A 15,254-nucleotide genomic window follows, 5' to 3' on the forward strand; every position below is an offset into this window, starting at 1 on the left:
ATCAGGAATTAAGGAATCTCATCAATTCAGTTAGTCATTACTTGGGATCAGCAGCTACTTTGAAATTAAGGTTTAACAGCAAAAAATGATGGGCATTTTGGGCTGAATCTGAATCAGGAATGATGTCATCAGAGGGACTTTGACTGTCCTGCTGTCATTATTCTCTTAAAATCAAAGGAGGATTAGCACTAAGTCAAATTACCCTAAGATTTAAGTACAGATCCCAAATCGATCCAGAGTCACATTAATTTACAAGGCAATTCACTCTGCCTTTCCACATCAGGAAAGCCATGACTCAGAAGCAGCCCACTGATGAGTCATCCTCCGCTGACATCTGGATGGGTCAGAATGCCCTGTGTGGGTTGACAAGGAGTGGATAAAGGGGCCAAGGGCTTCCTTTACTGTAATTTCTCAGAGCCCCAGACATGGAAGCTTCATGGGCACTTCCAACCTAGAGGAACAGTCTTCTCCCTCCCCAGATGGTCCTGATTCTTGAGGTTACACAAGGGACACTTCACAGCAAAGAATACCCAAGACACTATAGCTGAAAGTCCCCACAAGGTGATAAATTCCAATTGGTGCTAAAAAAAACTATCCAAACAAGCAAACAAACTAATATAAAAGTCCTCTGAGAATGATTCCAGTTGTTATCTCATATTCCAGCTTGGAATTCTGCCTTCTGTCTTCCTCCCACCTTAACGTCCTCTTTATAAACACACTCTAGCCCCTTCTACCTCTGCCCAGTAGCTGTGTTCTCTGGGCCATCTCTGTCTGGTTATTCCAACAGTTAACAGGTTAACTGTGAGCCCCTCTAAGTTCTACTCCCAGACACCTTGACATTCATCTGACTATATATCGGTCCAGCCTCCAACGTCTATATTCACAGAGAGACTCTTGACCTGCAAGAATTTCCCCTTCCACCATGGATCACACACTATAGCAAATCGGGGCAAGAGGAACTTCCTGAACCTCTACTGAATCAAGCAAGAGCAAGTGTTCACCACATTGGATTCAGCTTTTGAGATACTGTAATCCGAGGCTACAGGACTTTGGGAACACCTTCTTTGTATTCCACCTTCTGTATTAGCACCCAGCAGAAAAGTGAGCCCACAACAAAGGCTGGTAAATTAGTTTGATGATTCATATAGAAATAATCTATCATTGGGGGAATATTGAAGAATAATAAAATGACTTGTTATAGTATCATGTGAGTTCATTACTGCTGCATTAACCACCACCACCCCCCAACAACAGTAGTTTAAGACAACAATTATTTATTATTGCTCATGAGTTTGCAGGGTTGTGGGGCAAGGGGGGGACTGGCTGATCTAGGCTGGATTCTGCTAGGGGGCTCTGCTCCACCTGTCCCTCATCCCCAGGCATGTTCTCCTTGGAATGGTAGAGCCACAAGAGGGTAAGCAGAAATGCAAGTATTTCAAGGCTGAGGCTCCAAACTGGCTCCCTGCCACATCTTCCCACATTCCCTTGACCAGAAGGAGTCCCATGGCTTTGTCCAAAGATAAGGGGTGGCCAAATATACTCGGCCTTGATGGAGGAACTCCACAGTCACATAACAAAGGGTATAATACAGGGAGGGGTGAGAAATTGGGGCCAGTAATACACTGTCACAATTACAAATCCTGAAAAGGCAGGCAATTTGACTGTAAGGAAGTGCTTTGTTGATGTTAAAATAAGGATGAGCTTTGCCCAACATCAGTTGCAAAGAACTCACTTCCTCCAAGTGCTTATTCATTAGGTTATGACTACTTCCAAGTGGGTCCCCATAGTTGAAATTAAAATTCGTCATGTTCAGCCATGAGGTATGGGTTTCAGGTTGCATTCCTTCTCTCCCCACCCCCATACACTCGGTAATGTCAAAGAACTTAGCTTATTTGTCCAGAGAAAATCCCAAACCTCATACAAGTTCACACCAGCAAGTTAACTGTAAGTGGTTTTTCTATAGACTTCAAAATTTGTTTAATCAGAAACCTACAATAACCAAAACTTTTGAAATGTTTTTAATTGATCCTTCCTGATCTAGGTCAACTTCCCTCGCAGTCATCCAAATTAAAAATGCAAAGTCTATGTTTCTCGGTATTGAATCTACAATTCTGATATACAAGAATCTTTACTGAAGTCCATCACAAAAAGCAAAGAAAGTGAATGCACAGAGTTTCCACAGCTGATATTTTCAATTTCATGGTAAGATGCAATGTGAGACAAACCTTAGTTAAAATGCCTTCAGAAACATCTTGTTTGGGCTTTGGCAGTTACACAGCTACCTCACTTCTACAAGAAAAAATGCTACACCGAAGAAAATGACTTTTTTCCCCCTAGTGCTCAAATTTGAAAGCTCGGTGCTCTATGTGAAACAAGTGAAAGGTGGCCTATAGTGATTAATTAGGGGTTAGGATATTCGGAAATACTACACAGCAAATTACCAGGGCAACGCTTCTGTAAGAGGCAAATTTATCAACCTCTCGCCTCCTCTGTACACAACAAAAAAACAAACAAACAAACACGTGAGCTCCTGCAGTGTGCGGGTCCCTCCCCTTTCCAGGGACGCCTCTGCCATAGCACACAGATTTCAGGATATAGTAAAAGAACACTGGAGTTGTCCTTTAATGGAAAAAACAAGCTAAAATACCCACCCACTCAGCCCTTCCCAGAGCTCTTTCCTTCAGGAAGATACGCGTGACTGCAATTAAGAAATGGATATGATAGAGCTCCTACTTATGTTACACTTACAGCCGAACCCAGGGAGACAGCTAATGGCACTTTAAAAATGGTCATTTTGTCGGGGCTTTGGTGTCGATTACTGATTACACACGGGAAACGGTGACATCGAAAACCCAGTGACAGAGCACAAACAGCACCTGGCCGAGGGCCTGTGTGTGAGCATGGACGTTTGGCACACTATCTATTGGAGTCATTGGATTAAAATTCCTGATATCATCAGCCAGCCGAGACAGCTAGCACAAGTCAGCTTTGTAATTTTTTTTTCCCTTGGTTCAATATCTAAAAATCTATTCCCACAAGTGCAGCCACGAGGGATGAGGCAAATGATGATTAAAATGCACGAGAGAATTTATACCACCTGGGAGAGTGATGGAAGGTGTGCGGGTCTGCAAAGCATCGTGGAGCTAATAAGACTAGCTAACATTTAATTAGTGCTTCTGGCAGTACCAGGTACGGAGCTGAGTGCTTTGTATGGGTTGATCCCTTTTATCCCTACAGTGACCTGATGTTATAGGGACTGTCGTCATCCCCATTTTATGGATGAGGCCTAGGGAGAAGTTTAGAACATTTGCAGAGTCTCTCAGCTGGTAAGTGGCAACAGCAGGACTCGCATTGGGGTCTTCTACCCCCAGATCCCACCGTCATGCCACAATGTCCTAAGATGCTGCACTTGTGGTTCCATACTTTACTAGCTAGAAATGTGCCTATTTCAATCCTGTGGGTCCCTGTTTTCATACATAAATGCAGCAGTTGAACTAGACCTGTGGTTCACAATTTTGGCTGCAAATTAGGTTTGCTTGAAGCGCTTTTATAATATTCGCTGCATGCCCAGTGCTTCATTATCCTACACAAGTCTTATCCGATTCAGTTGTGCTCTGAGAGCTCATTGAGGAAGGGAGGAACACTGGATCTCACGGAGCCTCTCTGGGCTCAGGTGGTTCTGATCGCTAATCCTGTGCTTTGAATCCCTGGGATCAATTGCTCTCACCCTGGATTGACTCGTGACTGTTCTTTCTGTCTCCAGCCTCACCCCTTCTAACCCCTCCCCACTGTTTTCTAAAGGCTCTTCCGAAAACGTACATGTCACTCCCACCTTTAAGCCTGACATGTCTTCAGAACTCTTGGGATATTTCAAACTCCTTAACACAGCACACGATGCACTTCATGATCTGGCTAGTTCTCTAGTCCTTTTTCTGCCAGTGTCCAACCCCCACCCCCAAACTTTGTTCAAGCAAAGTGGGTCCTAAAAATCCCCACCTCTGCCTTTTCACACGTTGCTGTTTCCTCTCCCCCCACCCCAGCTTAATTCCCACTCATCCTTGGCTCAGCTCCAGCTTCTCCTCTTTCTTGCAGACCCCCCTGGCTATGATGGGGCCTATAACAGGCCCCTCTTGTTTGTTCCCACAGCCCCGGGCGCCTTCATTTAATGGAGCAGGCTTGCAAGGTCGCTTCACTTCTAGAATATTTTCTAACCCTCTAATGTATAATTGACCCGGGCGCCTGAATTGAAGCCCCTGAAGTAGAACTGGGGAGGAGGAGAGGACTAGACAGGCAGCAGGGCCGGGTGACTTGCTCAGTGCTCAACCCCTCTGCTCCCAGCCCGCAGGTCTAAGCCCCATTATCTCGCCCACTAGACGACTGACTGCGCCCTCAACTCCCACCCCACCAGCCGTTCTCAACACGGCGCCCCCGCCCCCCAGTGGTCCTTTTAAAGGTAAGGCAGATCACGTGACTCATCTGCTCACTCCACCCCACCCCCAATGGCTCCCAGCTCAATCACTGCTAACAGGGGCCTGTAAGGGTCAACATTAGAGCCACGAATCACCTGGGGATCTTGTTAAAATGCAGACTATGCCTCCGACCCCACTGTGAGCAAGCAATTAGGCTCTGGGACCTGGCATCCCATTACCTCCCTCACTTCCTCTCCTGTTCACCTCCTGGCTCTCTCCATTCCTGCCATACTGGCCTCCCTGCTGTTCAAAGAACATAACAGAAATGTTCTCTTAACTCAGGGCCTGTGTTCTAGCTACGTCACTTGTCTGAAAAGCTCTTACCCCCGATATCCACTTGGCTAAATCTCTCACTTTCTTCAAGTCTTTGCTCAAATCTCACCTTTTCAATGAAGCCCCCTCTCCCATCTGATATAATATCACAACCTGCCCTCTGCTGCCCCTGAATCTGTGTCCTGCACTCCTGAAACCCTCTATACTGCTTTTCTGTTCTCTGCCCCCCCATAGCTCATATGATCTTTGACATACTTTATAAATTTACTTATATTTATTTTGATATCTAGTTCTTCCCCAATTCCAGAAAGTTCCTTGAGGAGCTCCTTCTCGATGTGTTTTAGTCACTGATGTTCCTCAAGAGCCTACCACAGTTGCCAATAAATCTCATTTGAACTTGGAATTTGAATGTGGTGGGTGAGAGAGGAGAAATTAAGATGATGTGGCCAGGCTGTGTATTCCTCTGAGTCTATTTCCCTAAGTGCATTTTGCTTGGTGCTTGGCATATTGAGGTGAGACATTGTTTTACCCATTCCAAAGGCTATTCTTGGTGGAGACTTAGCAAAGTACACTGTGTATGAGATTAGATGTTAGAAAAGACTCCTGTTTCCTTTTCTTTATCTCTAGATGACTCGAATTAAGATGTTCTCTTCTGATAAACTTGCCATTATCTTCAGAGATAAATTTCAGGAAGGAAATAAAAAATAGTATTTGTAATTACTGCTTTCTATCTTATCCATGACTCAGATGGGCAAGTGCTTCTTCTGTACTTAATTGTCTTCAAATTTAGTAAAGCAATCAGGTGTGCCTTTTATGATGGCAGAAGTTGATTCCCTTTTAACTTTACCAATCACTTTATCCTCCTCGCTTCATTTTTCTCAATCCTCCTACATTACTAAGCTTTAAGCAGGCATTGTTTGATTGACATTGTAGTCAGCATTTTTATATAACCAAGATTACATCACAGAATAATGATACAAAGTAACTTCTCCGATTTAACTCTCGACTTGGGGCACTATGCACAAAGATTAAGAAATTATCTTGATTTTCAATTGGACTTTCTACTTTTCCATCCTCAGAGAAAATAGTGTCTTAAATATCAGGTTGAACCATATGATATTGCCAGTATTCAACCATTCGGACCTACAAAAATAGTAATTTCATTTCGTTCAACCTAAAGATAGTCAGCAGAGTGTCTACCCAGCTCCCTTAAGAGAACAATCAATTCCTTAAAAAAGCCAGCCAGCCTCATGGGGCACAAAACAAAAAGCTTGCAGGAAAATAGGGCATTTAGCCTCAGTGAAGAGAGATCATTCTTGTCCCCACACATGGTCTCCATCCTGACCACCATGGATCTACCAAGCAAGCACTGGGCTGAGAGAAGTCTGGCTGACAGCGATGGATCACTAAGGCTGTGGGGGCTTCTGGTGACCATTCATACTGGATAGGCATGTTAGCAGTCTCTTGGTGCATCCAGAGAAATCCATCCATACATCCTTTCTCCAAACTTGTCACCAGTCTTCCAGTTTTGTTTCCTCCGGGCCATGTTTCCTACTCACACCTTTAGCTACTGCCAAGGAATCTGTGTAGATGCTGACCTCAGATCATTTCCCTTTCCAGACAAAGTGTAGACAAAGATGTGCCGCTTGTCATTCCAGCGAGAGGATTTCTCTTCTTCACTGCCCCTTTGGGCCATACTTGAGTGAGGTTATGTTCTGGTTATCTACCAGTGGGTAACAGACCACCCCAAAACATGGTATAAAAACAACCATTTTATTATGCTCATGGATTCTGTGGATAAGGAATTCAGATAGAGCACAGCAGGGATGGCTCCACAATGTCTGGGGCCTCAGCTAGGAAGACTCAAAGGCTGGGGTCTGAAATCCTCTGGGGTGTCTTGACTTACATGTCTGCTGGTTGACACTGGCTATTGGTGGGAGCTCATCAGGGCTATCAGCTAGAACATCTGCCTGTGGTCCTTCCGTGTGGTCTCTTGGCGTGGGCTAGCCTGTCCTTCCTCATGGTGTGGGGACTGGGTTTCAAGAACAATCAACTCAAGAGAACCAGGTGGAGGCTGTTTCACCTTTTATGACCTAACCTCAGAAGCCACATGGCATCATTTCTGCTTTTGGTAATAACAAGCCTGCCCAGATTCAAGGGAAGGGAACATGGATGCCCACCTCTCATGGAGAGGAGTGTCAAAGTCATATGATCAGAGGGGAATGTGGACTGGGCAACATTTTTGCAGCCCATAAGTGTTAGCAGTTATTATTAGATAGTACCAGGCCCAAGCAAATCACCTAATAGTGATTTTGTCACAAACCACTACTTCAAATAATTTATTACCCTCCCACTTCTTGTTTTTGTTATACAGCCTGGGTGCAGAGGGTAAATTTTATTCCTCCATTTGTAGCATATTATTGTAGATTGCTTTATTGGCCCCTTTCTGCATCCACTCCTTTGGCCATGTTCCTATTGGGGGTGGAGTGTACTTCCCTAACCCTTGACTTTGGGCTTGACCTTGTGACTTGTTAGGGCAGAGTGATGGTGTGCTAATTCTGAGCATAGGCCTTAGGAGAACTCATGTGTTTCCACTTGCCCTCTTGTCCTGTCATCACCATAAGAAGAACTTGCCCTGGCTAGCCTGATGGCCCAAGGAGGATAAGAGACACACGGAGCAGAACTGCCTTAGTCGGGCCACCTATAGATCAGCCTGCATTCATATGAGCAGTACATGATGATCGTTGTGTCAAGCCACTGAATTTTGCGGTGGTTTGTTATGCAGTGATACCATACACATCCACACATTATCCTCAATAGTCCTGGTGAGACTCTTCTAGCCATCTCTCTACTCATCTACCTGTTTATTTAGTTTTACTCTTCTAACCCAATCTTCACTCCCATTCTCCCTGCAGACACCTGCCCAAATGTGTATAACATATATCTTTATCTATCTATCTATCTATCTATATATATATATTCTTTGAAAATAATAGTTTGTCTTAAAATCGCATAAGGTAGTGGATAAACAAACTGTGGTATATACACACTATGGAATATTATGCAGCTGTAAGACAGAACAGAGACACAGAACATATAACATGGATGAACCTTGAGGACATTATTTGAGTGAAGTTAGCCAGAAACAAAAGGACAAATACTGTATGGTCTCACCAATATGTTCTAACAATAATGAGCAAACTTTGAGAGTTAAAAGCTGATAACACAGGCTACCAGGAGATAGAAAGGGCATAGAGATTGGGCATTTGATGCTGAAGGACTCCAGAATGTTCAGCAGGATTGATTGTATAGATCCAGAAACAGGTAACATAATACTGTGTGATGGTAGCACAATATTGTAAGTACACTGAGCCAAGATGTCTGTGAGTAAAGCTGAAAGAGGAGGGATAGGGGAATGTATGACACCAGAGGTAAAGATAGATGATAAAGACTGGGACTGTTTAACTTAGCAAAAACTGGAGTGGCCAATGACTGTTACTAAATGTATAAATTTCTTGCATGTGAGAGAACAAATGAATGTCAACCATGCAGAGTGTTGGAAAGGGGATGGTACTGGGGAAAAAATAGAATCAAAGCAAACTGGAGTCTGTGGTCAACAGTAACATTGTAATATGCTTCCATTAAATGTAACAAAGGCAATATACCAAAGCTGAATGTGTGAGGGGGGATATAAGGGAGGGATATGGGATTCTTGGTAGTGGTGCTGTTGTCTGACCTTACTATTATATTTTATTGTATGATACTTTATTTTTCTTTTTATTATCTTTTTTATTATTCTTAAAAAAATTTTTTTTCATAGCAATCAATATGTTCAAGTGCTGATTGTGGTGATACATGCACAGCTATATGATGATACTGTGAACAACTGATTGTACACTGTGGATGATTGTATGATATGTGAATATATCTCGATAAAATTGTAGGAAAAAATATAAATAGGGATAAAAGTGCTGGAGAAAACATGGAGAGAGGGATGTACCCATTTACTATTGATAAGGAGGCAGAATGGTGTAGCCTTTCTGGAGGTTGGTGTGGTGGTTCTACAGGAAGCTAAGTATGTGGGGGCCATAGGTCCTGCAACCTCTTTATGGGGTGTGTACTTGCAAGGGCTGGGAGCAGAGACATGGACGGACATTTGCACGCTGGTGTTTGTGGAGGCAGTGTTCATGATTTGCAATGGGTGGAGGTGGCCTAAGGGTACACTAACTGAGGAACAGAATGGTGAACTGTGGTGTATACATACAATGGAATACTGAGCAACTACGAGAAGGAGTGAAGCTGTGAGACAGGCAACGAGGTGAATGGATCCTGTACACAGCGCTTTGAGTGAAGTACGCCAGAAACCAAGGCAAACACTTTAATGCCTCACCAATATGGACTAACTACAATGTGGAAACTCAGAATTGAATCTTAGAGCACAGCCCAAAAGGGAAATGCTTATAATTATGCCTAGGAGTCTCCCCCTGAGTGCCTCTTTGTTGCTCAGATGTGGCCCCCTCTCTCTAGCTAAGCCAAATCGGCAGGTGATCTCACTGCCCTCCCCCCTACGTGGGACCTGACTCCCAGGGGTGTAAATCTCTCTGGCAACACAGGATATGACTCCCGGGGATGAATCTGGACCTGGCATCATGGGGTTGAGAACATCTTCTTGACCAAAAGGGGGATGCAAAATGAAACGAAATAAAGCTTCAGTGGCTGAGAGATTTCAAATGGAGTCGAGAGGTCACTCTGGTGGACATTCGTACGCACTATACAGATAACCCTTTTTAGGTTTTAATGTATTGGAATAGCTAGAAGTAAATACCTGAAACTACCACACTGCAACCTAGTAGCCTTGATTCTTGAAGACGATTGTATAACAATGTAGATTACGAGAGGTGACAGTGTGATTGTGAAAACCTTGTGGATCATACTCTCTTTATCCAGTGTATGCATGGATGAGTAGAAAAAGGGGGACAAAAGCTAAATGAAAAATAGGGTGGGATGGGGGGGGTGATTTGGGTGTTCTTTTTTTATTTTTATTTTTTATTCTGATTCTGATTCTTTCTGGTATAAGGAAAATGTTCAAAAATAGATTGGGGTGATGAATGCACAGCTATATGATGGTACTGTGAACAGTTGATTGTACACCATGGAGGACTGTATGCTATGTGAATATATCTCAATAAAACTGAATTAAAAACAAACAAAAACATGGTTAAGTAAATTCAGTGAACATTGATGGTTGAAAATTAATTTAAAAGTAGGAAAAGGCAAATAAGAAGTTAGACAAAATTATGTTTATAATTGTGTTTAAAATGTATACAAGTGTCCAAGCCTGCACAGAAATGAAAAAAAACATGAATGGATAGTATAAATATTAATTCTTACACTAATTTGCTTTTAGACAATTCATTTAGAGCTAGAGGTAAATGTAAAAATTCACAAAAGCAGTTACAAACCAGCAGAGCAGGACTTAGTGGATGAGAATGTATTATAAATCATACCCCAAAAAGTAGTGTATGTTAAGACTCAAACTTCTGGAGGAGAGATCAATGAAGATGCTTTAGAACAGATCAAGAATTGTAAATCCATCCCATGCTATAATCTCCATAAAGGAAGACACCATATTGATCTCATTTATCATTCTTTCTCTATTGTATAAATATTCTTAAATTACTTAATGGTGTATCAAATTGTCAATATCTGAAAAAAACCTGAATTACAATATCCAGTTCAATTTCTTATCAATTTGTTGCTTTGACTACTCTGTGTTCAACCAAAACATTTTCAACCAATTTATTTTCCATTAATTAACCTGCAGCCAGACTAGGCAAGGCCCTATAAAAAATAAACAACAACTGTTAGATATGGTTCCTGCCTCCTCCTCCTTCTTGTTCTCCTTCTCTTCTTTCTGTTCCCCCTCCTCCTTCTTCTTCTTGTTTTTTTTTTTTTTTTTTTTGTAATTTATTTAAGGAGAAAATGTGTGAAAAGATTTAAATAACAGATAAAGGCAATAATAGGATCTCTGTCACAAGGCTCTAATTAATTATCATATCAGTTATAAACTTCCCTTTCTTATAATGTGGTGTACTAGGTAACTTTAACCAACCCCCCCCAAAAAAACCACCAAGAAATAATGGATAAAATAATAAGTCTCTTTTTTATATATACAAATGGAGCTAATAGGAAACCAAGGGAATTTTCCCAAGAACCAAAAATGAAGAGGAAAACTGAAAAAGCAGAGTTGTAAGGGGGGATTTAAGGCTCTTGCTGCTAATGATTTTGGGGAGGGGGATATGCCTGTCTTTGTAACCAAGGGGATTAGGTTTTAACAGCCAAATGGGAACAAGAACCTACAATTCAGGTCCAAGCAAAGCAGAAAGATACGAACTGCTGAAAGCCACAGTGAAAGGGTGAAACAGAAGCAAAATCTGCTCGCTGACAGGGAGACAACCACCTTGTTCTCTGGATGGAAGAGAAAATATATTATATCCCAACCTGAAAAGTTGGGATCTTACTTCTGCTCTCAGTTAAATTTGTTGTTCAAATATATATACTCCCTTTATGGTCTAGCAAACCCCAATCCATGAAATGAATGTAAAAAGTGGTCCCCATCCAAATGCCAGTTTTGTCTGGAAAGTCACACCTTGGATTCCAGCAGACAAAACCCCACCAAACATGAGCTCACCATCCAAAAAAAAAGAAAAAGACACCTTGAGCAAGAAGCCACCAACACAACAAACTGTTGGATTAGACCCTCAAAACCTTCAGATGAGATTATTAAATATGCACTATTAAAATCATTTAAATATGACTATATATATATAAGGTAAGAAGAAAAATGTGATAAAAATATCAAGACACTACCAAAAAGACCAGGCAGGCTTGAAAAAGAACCAGTTGATGCATCTTGAAATGAAAAATACAGTCATTAAAATACAAACTTAGTGGATGAATTAAACCACAGATAAGGCAGAGGTGAAGAGCGAAATGTGGGACAGAATTGAAAAATTTATCCAGAATGTAATGCAAAAGGATAAAAAGATGGAAAACATAGCATAGAGATTAATGGAGGTTGGAAAGAGCAGGTATAATGTATGTTTAATTAGAGACCCAGAAGAGTTGAATAGAGAAAATGAGGGCGATGCAATATTTGAAGAATGGGTGCAAAGTTTTCCAATCTTTTGGAAGGTGTGTAACCTCAGATTCAGAAATCATAAATTCAAAGCATGATAGGTAAGTAAAAATAAATCCGTATCTGGCCATATCATAGCAAAACTGCAAAACACCAAAGAAATGAGAAAAATCTTAAAAGGAACCAAAGAGAAAACACAGATTAAATACAGAAGAACAATGATCAGTTGATGAAAGACATCTGAACAGTCACAACAGAAGCCGGCAAACTGTGGAGTAATACCTTTACAGTGATGAAAGAAAATAACTATTGAGAATTTATACCCAGCTGAATGATTATTCAAGAATGAAGGGCAATCCTGGATTTAGCAATGGATTTTTAGATATGGTATGTGGTGGTTTAAAAGCTGTTGTGTACCCCAGAAAAAGCCATGTTCTTTTAATCCATTCCTGTGGGTGCAGACCAGTTGAAGGTGGGACCTTTTGGTTAGGTTATTTCAGTGGAGATGTGACCCATTTCAATGTGAATGAGGATTCAAGGTGGGTCTTAATCCTTTTACTGGAGTCCTTTATGAGAGGATAAAAGACAGGAAAAGCCCTGAGAGCTCAGAGAAGCCCCAGAGAAGCTAAGAGATGAAATTAAGAGAAGCTCATAGAGAAAAGCCTGGGAGAACCTAAGAGAGGATCCACAGAAGCTGAGAGAAGAAGCCACTGGAACCAGAAGCTGAAGCAATGAAACCCAAGAGTGAAGGATCAGCAGATGCCAGCCATGTGCCTTCCCTTGTGACAGAGGTGTCCCAGAGGCCGGCAGCCTTTCTTCAGAGAGGGTATCATCCTGTTGATGCCTTAATTTGGACATTTTCACAGCCTTAGAACTGTAAATTTGTAAGCTAATAAATCCCCATTGTAAAAGCCAACCCATTTCTGGTATATTGCATTCCGGCAGCTTTACCAAACTGAAACATGGTATCAAAAGCACTTGCAACAAAAGAAAAAAACAGATACATTGGACTTCATCAAAATAAAAATCCTTGGTGTTTAAAGGGACATTATCAAGAAAATGAAAAGGCAACCTACAGAATAGGAGAAAACATTTGCAAAGCATGTATCTGGTAAAGGTCTAGTATCCAGAATATATAAAGAATTCTCAAAATTCAACAACAAAAAGGCAAACAACCCAATTAAAAAATCGGCAAAGGACTTGAGACAGCTCAAATGTTTGTCAACAGCTGAATAGATAAACATATTGTGGTCTATCCATACAATGGAATATTATTCATCCATAAAAAGGAATGAAGTACTGATACATGCTAAAGTGTGGATGAACCTCAAAAAATATGTGAAGTGAAAGAAGCCAGATGCAAAAGGCCACATGTTGTATGATTCCATTTATATGACATATCCAGAACAGGTAAACCATAGAGACAGAAAGCAGACTGGTGGTTGTCAGGGGTAGGGGTAGGGGAGAATGGAGAGCAAATGCTTGATGGGTATGGGGTTTTCTTTTGGGGTGATGAAGACGTTTCAGTACTAAAGAGAGATGATGGCTGCACAACATTGTGCACGTACTAAATGGCACTGAATTGTTCACTTTAAAATGCTTAATTTTAAGTTATGTGAATTTCATCTCAATTAATAAAGAGAATGAAGGGCAAAAGGACTTTTTAAATAAGTAAAAACTATGAGAATTCACCACTTTCAGTGCCTCATGGAAAGAACTTCTAAAGGAGGTACTTGAGAAAGAATAAAATTGAACTCACCAGGAAGGGCTGGAATACAAGAAAGACTGGTGAGGAAAATTGGCAAATGAGTCAATTGTATAGTGGTGACATTAATTTCTGTGGGAGCAATCACTTCAAGATTGGCACAATCAGAGGAAGTATTGTGAAGCAGGTGAAATTTTAGCTGAACTTTAAAGGCTATGCAAGAATGGGTAAAAGAAGGTAGTTTGGAGGCGTGACATGGCATGAGTCAAATTTCCGAAGCTAAATTTAAGGCTTGTTTAGGACACAGTGAGCTGACAACTTTGGCTGAAAAGGAGAGTTTGTGTAGCAAAGTAGAGAGAGAGAGAAGGCCAATTAGTCTCCTAGGCTTGAGGTAACAAAGTATCACAAATTAGATGGCTTAAAACAACAGGAAGTGATTTTCTCAGTTCTGGAGGCTAAAGGTCTGAAATCAAGGTGTTGGCAGGGCCATGCTTCCTCTAAAACCTGTTGGGGGAAATTCTTGCTTCTTCTAGCTTCTGGAGTTTTCTGGCAAACCTAGGCATTCCTTGGTTCGTAGATCCATCACTCCAATCTTTGCCTCCATCTTCAGTCTTCCCATGGCCCGCTCCCTTGTGTCTCTCTTTCTGTGTCCACATCTTCTAAGACCCTGTTTCCAAATAAGGTCACGTTCAAGGGGCCAGGGGCTAGAACTTGGGGGTGGGGGTGGGGGGCACGATTCAGTCCATAACAGCACTTATGCCTAAAGTCACCTCTGCAATACTGTAATAATCACGTAAAAATAAATTTGTTTAAAAACAAAGCAGACGTGTTCGAATTCCATAATGTCTCTGCTATGGTGACTTAGTGATTCTTTAGCATGTGCGCTTCACTCCACTTAAAACAGAGGCTCTTGAAGCTACTCTCACCCTCCTCCACCTCCCTTCTCACACAGAGGTACATTTCAAAGTTTTCCGGTAGAAACCTGACAGAAAAGAGAAATTTGTGGCTGTGCCATGCTAGGAATGGCATCAAAGTAGTTTATAAAAAGGCCCCTATATTTTCATTTCCTTAAATTAATTCCCAAAGGCATAGAAGGTGTGATTATCTCTAAATCCTTTCCGAAGAAACAGTAGGATGGATCCTGGCAATGGAAATTTAATAGGGCTGTCTTGGTTTGCTAGGCTGCTATGACAAAAAACAACAACACACAATGGGTTGGCTTAAACAATGGGAATTGATTGGCTCGTGGTTTTGAGGCTAGGACAAGACCAAAATCAAGGTGTCAGCAAGGCAATGCTTTCTCCCCCAAAGTATGTAACATCCTGGTGCTGGCTGCCGGCTGGCTGGGGCTCCTTGGCTTGTATCCATGCCCTGCATCACATGGTGATGTCCTCTCCTTTCTCTTCCGGGTTCCACCGATCACTGGCTTCCGGCTCCTCCCTATGGCTTTCTCTTACTGTGTCTCAATTTCTTCTGCTTATAAAGGTCTCTGATAATCCAGATTAAGACCCAACCTCATTCATTTGGGCCACACCTTAATTCCAAATAATATCTTTAAGAGATCCTATTTGCAAGGGGTTCATACCCACAGGAATGTGGGTTAAGATTAAAACCATACCTAAATTGGGGTACATAATTCAATCTACCACAAGGGCCTCAGAGGAAAAAG

Source organism: Choloepus didactylus, chromosome X, assembly GCF_015220235.1.
Source record: "Choloepus didactylus isolate mChoDid1 chromosome X, mChoDid1.pri, whole genome shotgun sequence".
In the NCBI taxonomy this organism is placed as follows: domain Eukaryota; kingdom Metazoa; phylum Chordata; class Mammalia; order Pilosa; family Megalonychidae; genus Choloepus; species Choloepus didactylus.